This window comes from Triticum aestivum, chromosome 5A (assembly GCF_018294505.1).
Source record: "Triticum aestivum cultivar Chinese Spring chromosome 5A, IWGSC CS RefSeq v2.1, whole genome shotgun sequence".
Taxonomy (NCBI): domain Eukaryota; kingdom Viridiplantae; phylum Streptophyta; class Magnoliopsida; order Poales; family Poaceae; genus Triticum; species Triticum aestivum.
In genome coordinates this window covers 430,660,278-430,670,449 of record NC_057806.1, presented here as the reverse complement: position 1 = coordinate 430,670,449, position 10,172 = coordinate 430,660,278, and positions in this window count along the sequence as shown.

Genomic DNA, 10,172 nt, shown 5'->3' with positions numbered 1-10,172 from the left:
ATATTACAAACATGGGTCTCATGACCTGACAATCATAGCATACAAATCAAGCACATGCGCAAGCTTAACATGTCTGAGTACAGACATCTACAAATGAAAAAGGCTAAGAAGCCTGACTATCTACCAGATCCTGCCGAGGGCACAAGATCGTAGCTGAGGTATCAAGCTAAACATCGAAGTCCACGCGATACTACTAGCGAGACTGAAGTCTCTCTGCAAAACATAAATTAAGCAAATGTGAGTACAAAAGTACTCAGCAAGACTTACATCAGAACTAGCTACATATGCATCGGTATCAACAAGGGGGGGTGGAGTTTAACTACAGCAAGCCAGCTTTGACTCAGTGGCTAACCTGAACTACGACTACAAGCAACTCTTTTGAGGTGGCGCACACGAGTCCACATATTCACCATTCAATACACCACTATGGATCCGCTCCCATCTCCCTACGAGAAGGCCATCCATAGCACTCACACTTATCTTGCGAGTTTTAGAGTATCCACTTTCACTTGTCTATGAACTGTTATAGGCAACCCAGAAGTCCTTTACCGCGGACGCAACTATTTGAATAGTTTTATACTTTGTAGGGGTGTACTTCGTCACACATGTTTCCACCACTTAGCGTCTACACACGACATGTGCTCGGCAGACATCAAGCGAAAGCCGACGTGGGTGTAGACCACGACCTGACTAACCGCACAAGTCTCTAGTCCAGGTTTATCGCCTATTCGGGTTCCATCCGCGAGGAGATCCGGCCGGAGTTTCGCTCACAGCCTCAAACGATGTGTGCAGGGTTCCTGAGACACCAAACGGGCGCTCGGTACACCGTGCCACGGTGTATCTACTGCATCATAGCCCACCCCTAGGGTCAGCTCTACGCACGGCCGCCAACACATATCCTGTAAACACCAGAAACTAGTTGCAACTCCTGGACAGAGGATGAGAGGGGTCAGTAAGTCGAGCGGGGTCATATTTCAGGGCCCAATGTGTGGTAGTAGCTGTTTCATGGATCACAAACACAGAACTCAGTTCCTAAGGACGGCTTCAATGAAACAACCCACCATGTACTCCTACATGGCCTCTCATCGATACCTTTACCAAATCATGTTCACACACTTAGCTCTCAACAGTAGGACATGTTCACACACCTCCTATTCATCCCTGATGAATCAGACCTGACACAATTCTATGCAATAGCAGGCATGACAAACAAGCATGAATGAGTAGGCACATCAGGGCTCAAACAACTCCTACTCATGCTAGTGGGTTTCATCTATTTACTGTGGCAATGACATGTCATGTAGAGGATAAGGTGTTCAACTACCGTCGCAAGTAACAAATGAATCGTTGTTGTCCTAATGCAATAAAAGAGAGCAGGAGCGAGAGGGTGGGATTGTATCGGAATGAGCAAGGGGGTTTTGCTTGCCTGGCACTTCTGAAGATAGTATATCTCTTCATCCGTGTCAATGATCACATCGTCGAAGCAACGTCTACTAAGAGGGGACAAATACCGGCAACAGAGAAAGAAACACAATCAATGCAATGCACAATATGATGCATGATCATGACATGCCAATATGCTGTATTTTGAGCTAATGCAACTAGCAACATGTTAAATGGAGTTGGTTTGAACCTTAGGTTCAAATTCAAACTCCATATGTGATGGTTTAAATGCCATTTATATGATTTTGCCTAAACAACAGCCATAAGTTGTTCCAACATGCATGAAACCAGTACAGATGGATAGATTGGATTTTTCTGATCATTTTTCATATATAATTTATTTGATTTGGAGCTATGTTTGATTTACTATGAATTTTAGAAGTTTTAACTATTTTCTAGAATTTCCTGTAAAATAATAAATCTAGAAAAAGGAGTTACTGCGTCAGCACTACGTCATTGTGACGTCAGCTGGTCAACAGGGTCGCCTAGAGTCAAACCTGACGGCTGGGACCCACGGGTCAGTGTAATAGGGCTGGTTTAGGTGGATGACATGTGGGACTAGTCAACGGCCGCGTCAGCAAAGTCAATGCTGACATGTGGGTCCCAGTGGGTTATGAACTAATCTAAACAGGAAATTAAATTAAACTAAACAGGCACAGGGCCCACATGGCAGTGGGACTAGGGGTGGTTTAGTCGGGTCATTAGTGGCTAATGACGAGCCACGACATCAATCGCCGGAGTTTCGCCGGCGTCGACCTTTTCGCGTGGCGGAGATCGTCGGGATCTCGCTACAGCCCACAGTTTGAGGTGGGGTTTGCTCCTACGGATTGTTAGCACTCTCGCGCATCTAGTGGTGGTAGCAGCAGCAGCTGGGATGGCCGGAGTTGACGGCGGTGAGCACTTCCACGGCGGCCGGAGTACGGGCACGCTCGGACACAACGTTTTGGTGCACGGGAGGACGAGCTGCGGGTTGCTACGGAGTCCTACGGACTCGCTAAGCACGGTGGTGCGCTCGGTTACGGCTCTAGGTGGTGGTGGCCACGCCGGCGACATGGCTGGGCGGCGGTGAGCTCTCGGGTCCGGCGGAAATAGCGGCTAGAGCGGCCAAACGACCTGGGAAGAGGAGGGGAACGGGTCAGCGGCTGACCGCGAGTCCAACGAGCGCGAGGGCGAGGCCGGGGACGCTTTGTGGGTGGTGAATCGAGCAACGATGGCCGTCGGTGCAGAGGATGAAGATGGCGTCAAGGACGGCGTTGCAGGGCTTCTGGAAGAGCGTGGCTCGGTGGGGAGGAAGAGGGGGTCGAGGCGGAGCTTCTGAGCGCTTCGGCGAGGCGAGGCAGTGGCTGTGGCCACGGAAACAGCGAGCGGCGGCGACGGTTGTGATCGGGCATGAGAAGGAGAGAGAGCAGAGGAGGGGGAGGAGCACGGGGAGAGTGAGAGAGTGGTCGGGGCGGCGTGGCGTCGCGAGGGAGGCCCAGGGCAACGAGGGGGGAGCGACAGGAAGCAGGAGGTGGCACAGGCGCGTGCCGGCGTGCGGCGATCACATGCCTCGCGTCCTTCTGGCGCGAGGTGGAGGACGACTGGCAGATGGGCCTGGTGGGCTACTACAATGCCAGGCCGGCCAGGTAAGGCCCAGGTGAGGTTTCTATCTTTCTATTTCTCTTACTGTTTTCTATTTTTGCTCCTCTGTTTTGATTTAGTTTCTAAACCAAATCATTTTGTAGCTTCTGAAAATTATCATGTGGCCTGATACAACATATTCAGAGCCACTCACAAGTTTTCAGAATTATTGGAGTTATAAAAGTATTTATAGGAATTTACATCTCCAATTCAAATAAGTATTGACTTAAGTCAAAGACCCAAATAAATATTTCTGTGATTCCAAAAATATTGGTTTGAATTTTACCTCTTGCCAATATTTTCAAAAATGAATAGGAACATTTTTTGGGTTTATTTGAAGCAATTTTTTTAATGTTGATCATTTTTAGAAATGATTTCTGAGGCTTTGCACTTTCCCCAATTCAACTTTCATAATTTTAAACATGATGCAAGAAGATTGATGCAAGGACAAGCAGTGACTTGCTAGGGATGTGACATCTTTGGCAGAAGGCTCGTGCGAGGGCCGTGAGGGTGGCGGAGGATGCCCGTGCCGACGCCCTGAGTGCAGTCGGGCCGAAGCGCCTCATCTATGCTTGGCGGTACGTGGACCGGGTGCACGCTTCCATCGAGGAGGAGTACCTGTTGGCGCCGGATCACCACACCAGTGAGATCACGCTCGCCCGCCGGCAAGCCACCAATCAACACCTCGCGAGTTGCGAGGCTGAGGAAGAGGCGTTGTGTCGGCGCGCTGGGAAACGGCCGCGCACCAGGGCACTCGTGGCGCGCCGCAAGCGCTCCTGCGAGCGCCGTGGCTTTTAGGAGGAGTATAATTTTTGTGTCATAAGGCGATCTCATTAGTTTTGGGATGCAAATGATAAATCCTGAACGTTCAGGAATTTTTAGCGTCCTTAATTAAGTATGTAATAGGGAAAGTTTGGAAACCTTGTGTATTCATACGCATTTTGCAAGTACCTGCATATAGCACAAACTTTACTATATACTATCGCACTACACGTCTCTCTCGATATATGCTTGCAGACTGTGCTACTCCCTCCATCCAGGTAAATAAGTCATCTTTGGTTGTGCACCGTGACCAAGAAGGAGGGAAGACTTATATACCTAGATGGAGGGAGTACTACTATTACTTATGTACGTGCGAATGCATGTTTTAACATTACGATGCAGTTTTTGTAAAAGTAGAAAAACAACACTAGTCAAGCTTGTGAAACGATTCAATGCAAACCAAATGCAAAAATGCTCGTTTGATTGTTTACTTTTAGCTTCTCTATGGTTATTTCTCTGTCGTACTTTGTACGGAGTATCTCACAGGTTGGAAAGGCATGCAAATTCCCAAACCGCTTCCTACACACTGTATCGAATTTTTTGCCTAACAAGTTGGGCCGTGCAATTGGAATTCCAACTTGAGTACTACTACTAGTAGGAGTACCAGGGGCCAGTTCTTTTAGGCTTCTAGGTTAGTAATCCCATAACTACTACCTCCGTCCTGGTTTATTGGTCCCATTGTAATCTGTGTCAAATTTTGATCATAAATTTAACTAATGAAATGTTAGTGGATGTCACATGCACTACTCCATCCGTCTAGGTGAGTAAGTCATATTAGGCTGTGCACCGTGACCAAGGAGGAGGAGAAAACGAGAAACATTAATGTTTATTTGCTAATTAATAGTATTGCATGCAATGAACTAACCATTGCATGTCGTGTTTGATATCTCAAGTCATTAAAAGCATGCACACTCTTTATCTCTTATTGGTTGATATGTCAAGAAACATGAAACGAGGTAGAAGTTAATGCACCGTGCCTAAGTGTTTTGGGGACATTGCGGCCACCGAATGGAATGCAGGAGTAGTCCACGAAGCAGTAGATGGTGCTCCTCCCTAGTCTCTATTCTTATCTTTATCTCTACTACTCTTCTTTGTTTTTTATAACATACTAGTTGTAGTTGTCAAATTGAATAGTACTGCACCGTCCACTGCACGCCCGGCTGAACCCGCCTCCTCGCCTCCATCAAACCCCTCCGTTAAACCCGCATGCAAACCGAGAAACCTACTCCGGTCCATGGGAGGAAATTTGCCGGTTGCCGTTGGAGAATAATAGAGTCACGTCCAATCCATTTGAGTTAATTGCGTGTATGATTCTCCCTCTATAAAAAGTTAATTGCATCCTTAATCTTGTATTCTAAGTACTCTATGGGTTCCACTATCAGTACAGTGTACATGACTTGCAGGCTGGCTACAGATTCATACAGAAAGTTAAAAAGAAACAAATCCATGACTTGCAGGATTGTAGTTAGCACCGATGGCGGTTTGTAGTCATTCCACGCTCGGGCATTGAAGTTTGTAACTGTTTTAGATTAGAACATACTACTCCGGTGCTAGTAGTAGAGCAGAGTCCTACTCCACTACTACTACTCTACTCAAGCAAGTTAGGGCATAGTAGCAGGTACTGTAGGGAGTACCAGTACTGTGATCACTCAAGCAAGTTGTCTGACTTCGATATGTCCCTATGCTGCTGGTATGTGTCTCATAAGTCAAGCAGCGTGTTGTAGTCATCATCACCTATCCACTTCCCGCAGCACATATTCACTTCTCCATCTTTGTCCGCTCTTCCATCCCCGCTAAGGCGCCTCCCCCTCGTCCGAAACCCAAGCACTAACAATGGCAGAACCGAGCAGCGTCCGCCGAAAGAGTGGCTGGAATTCGCTCCCCGCAGAGGTAATCAAGCTCATTGTTTCGCGTGTGGACAATCTCAGTACCATGCCGCTTGCTGCTTGCTTGTCGGGGCTGTACCATTTACTCAAAGCCCTCAGGCCGGAGCTTTTTAAGCCAGCCCCTTGCTTGCTGATGCCGCCTGATCTTCAGAAACATCGTGTCATGCAGCATAACGATCGTAGGGTGGCGAGCATCAACCCCCTTGACTGCGATCCGATCCCCGTCAGCCTCAACTACATTAATGGTATGTACTGGGTCGGCATGAACACGTCTTGGATGGTGCTCATCGATGGCCGCGGCAGCTGGATGCTCGTGGAGGTCTACACCCGGTGATTGATCTCCCTTCCTTTGATTAACATTGCACTGCTTTGGCACCGCGGCCCAGAATACTCAGAATCTTACAGTAGCCAGCATGATACCAAGTTTGATTTGCTCAAGGTTGTAATCTGCCAAGTGCCCACAAGATCTGTGAATTATAAAGACTTCAGGCTAATTGTGTTCTTCAACCACGGTCTCGCCTATCTAACAGGTCACTGCGGTAAGTGGATAAATCTGCACGTCCATCGCAGGATCATACATCCTCCATGGTTCTCTGATGCCATTGAACACAAGGGCTTCATTTACACTGTCGACTCCTTGTATGGCTAGACATATTGCTGGCCTACTCTAGTCATCGCTACAAATGGCTGTTACAGAAGTAAGTTACTTTCCTATGATATCATGATGGGTTGCTTATATTACTGTCAACATTTGCTGAAAAAATGTTCACGCTCATAACATGCTGTTCTTAAGATTGACTAAATCAAGAGCCCTTTTTTATTTGACTCCAACTTGATATGTTGTTGTAGGCCGCCTGGTGTCCCTACCCTTCCTAATCCCAGAACCTTTCAAAGAAAAGCGGCATGGCAGTTGCAGGTGGTTCCTGGCTCGATCAAACGACGGCGAAAGATTGATGATCGTTCGCACGTACCAGACGTGTTGTTTCACGGAATACAATCACAATCACTGCAAGGTCTTTGAACAGGATCCCAGCTTCTCTAGGCCTTCAGGAATTTTTGACTGGAGGCTGGTAAGTAGCCTTGGTACACGCTCTCTGTTTGTTGGACTTAATTATCCGATTAACCAGGAGATAACCGACGGCAAGGATCATACTACAAGAAACATGTTAATACATGACGGATTTCTAGCGACGTTCTTAGAAATCGTCATGGACGATGACAGTTTTCTCTTATCCATCATGGAAAGCGTCATCGATCTACAGGGTGTGACCCCTTTCAAAAAAGGTAGCCCCTTTATGATGGACATCGATGGGCCATCACGGAAACTGTCACATATCAACTTGCAGGTCTAGTCTTTTTCTTTCTTTATGCATCATCCGGACCGTCACCAATGGCTCCCGCTGACGTGTCATGTGGTGTTTCTTGGTTGGCCCATATGTCAGTTGAATGTGTAGTATAATAGAAGTTAAAAATAAAAGGAGGACGCCCAAAATTTCGAGCGCGCGCGTGGACATGGGAAATTTTAAGTCGCCGACGCGGCCTGTGGCAAAATTTTGGAGCCAACCTATTTAACCCACGATCCATCCCTATCTAACCCTAATCCCCATTCTCTCCTCCGTTCCCTCAGCCGCCACAAGTGCCCACTCCCGATTCTGGCGATTCCGGCAGCTATCGCCGGCGTGGTGCACACCGCCGAGCTCGGCTCGCTCGGCTCCGTCCTCCCCCCGGCAAGATTTTCCCTTCCCGACCTCTACCGCTCGCATAAATCCCACACCCGTGCTAGGGTTTCGGCCTCTGGCATCGGCTTCGTTATTGGCGCATCTCCGATGGCCTCTGGCGGCCCTTCTCCATTGTGTTTAGCGCCCCACGTGCGCCCTCGCCTTCTGATGTCCCACCTCGAGCAGGGCGGCGCGGAGGATCTCCTCCTGCAGAATCCACGGATGTAGCGCACCTTGCAGCCGCCGGTCCGGGAGGAGGGCAGACACTGCGTCCTTGTCCTGCTCGATGACGGTTGTGGCGAACGCCGGTGCTGCTCCTCATTCTCGACCTTCAAGGAGGAGCGCTGGTACAGCAGAAGGATGCCCTACCACTGAACAATGGCCATCGCGCCAGGTAAGGTTGTGCTGCCGTGCCTATTTTTCCTGGAGTAAACAATTTGATGGGACAGGTTGCTTGTGCTAGATGTGGTTAGTCTGTAGTGGTCATCTTATTTTTAATTTTGGGGACAAATTGCTGCTTCTGCTATCAAATATGCAATTTAGTCTGTTACCAGAAGCGGGCTGCCTGCTTCGCTGCGCCGCTTTTTTTCCAGGTTAACAATCTGTTTGTTTTGTTGTTCGTGGGTCTGTTGCATCTTTTTGCTGGGTGTTGGGCGTTGCACTGCTAGATGCATATAAGATTTGCATGTATACACACATGTGTTGAGCATTGGTAATCATGATTTTCAGTAGCCCTGAATTATAAGCTCAGGCAAGCATACAAATTCCGGTGTTGTCACTACAAAATATGTTCAGCAAAGGGCGAAACAATAATGAAATACTATGAGCGTGTTTTATTCTTGTGCAATGAAACAAGATGTCCTTGTTTTAGCTTTCCTTTTATGATAATAAATCCACTGCACAAAAATGCAAATGATTGTAAAAGGAAAGAAAACATTTTCACACAACTAATAAAAACAAGAAAACATTAAGATATGTGGCATGTGTCCAATTTACATGTAGTGCAGCTCGTATTCACCAGCACCATGGGCAGGTAGGAAGGACTCTATCTTGGCCTCTTGGGTCTCATCATCACAAAAGTTCAATAAACATGCATACCTTCATCATATGCAAATGTAAAAAATTGCAACATATGTATAGCGCATCATGTCATCAATTGCTTCCAGTCATCAAATTATTAAGTGACATGTACTATGCTTTATGTGTGTCTGAAGCTATGCAACAACTAATTTTCTTTAGTCTCGAATTTTGCAGCAACCAGTCACCCGTTCACTTAGACGACAACGACTGGAGCCTAGAAATAGTACTGTAAATATATAGTTCTGTTCCACGTTTAGTCTACTGTAAAAGATTGTCACAATTAGTAACCCGATACTTTCAGGCACTCATTTGTTTTGGATAAATGTACCCTTTTATTAAATTAACATATACAATTCAGTCAAAAAATATCATATACAAATCATTCTTCCTTAAAAAATCTATATTGTTAGAAGAGTGTTCAAAGATTTACTTATTCAAATAGAATAGATCATGAAGAAATGTTAATGCCAATTATATTTAGAAAAAACTTACCAATTAATTGGCAATAAATTAATCATAGCTGCAGGCTACAGTATAGAGTTATTGATATTTATCCGATGTTACAGATGTAGCCTACACAATCTTAATACACACATAGGAGAAGAGAACTTGAAGGGGAGAAATTCTGAACCATAGTTGTAGCTGGATATAAAGATAAAAAATAACATATATGATATAGACTTAGGACCTGTTCTACAACCAGCACTCAACAATTACTGGTAACACAAACACGCACAAGACTTCGCTAAATAATTTGAAGCACTGGAGATAACATACGAAGCAACAAAATGATGTCTTTTGGTTACTTGGTGTACTTGGCTGTACTATTTATTAGGGTTGATTTACGTGCTACTAATGACTACTGCCTTCTCCACCCATCCAATGGTGTACAGGACGTCCTCCTCCTTGATGCGACTGTCCCCAACGAGCTCTCTTCGCCGGAGGAGGTGGAGCAGCATGTCCAGCACCCCCTTGGCCTCCTATCTTGCAACACATGGACGAGCTCACTGACGGCTGCGTTCTTCCCTCCTAGTGTGGCGAGCTTCTCCCATCCCCCCTTTACGCCCAAATCTGGATGATACCTGCAATCTAAATACGAATCATGTTTTTGTTTAGTTTAGTGGTGAATTCAATTGCTTAGATGAACATGTGAGGTTGGTTAGTTCCTGATGCTTATGTGGATCTGGTTCTCTTGCACTGTTACACATAATTTAATCAAGGCAAGCTAATGCTAATCCATAGTATGATATAGCTAAAAAAATTCTAAGATGTACCGGTCTTCATGTTGCTTTGGTACAGATCTTTTGGGAGTTAATTTGGTAACTTCAACCTGTTAGATATAAATTCAGCTTTGACTCTGTATCTTGCCAGAATCGACTTGTTTTGCAGATGCGTGTATGTAGTACTTGAGAAAAAACCTAATTATTTAACTGAAACACTGTCTAATTATTAATTGGAAATAACTATAAATTTGGATGTCATAAAAATGCATAAATATCAAGAAACCACACACACATTGTCAGAATATGCAAGCCGTTTATCTGGATTATGTATCATTCTAAGTAATCGTATATATGTAGCATAGCATCCATGTGTCAGTATG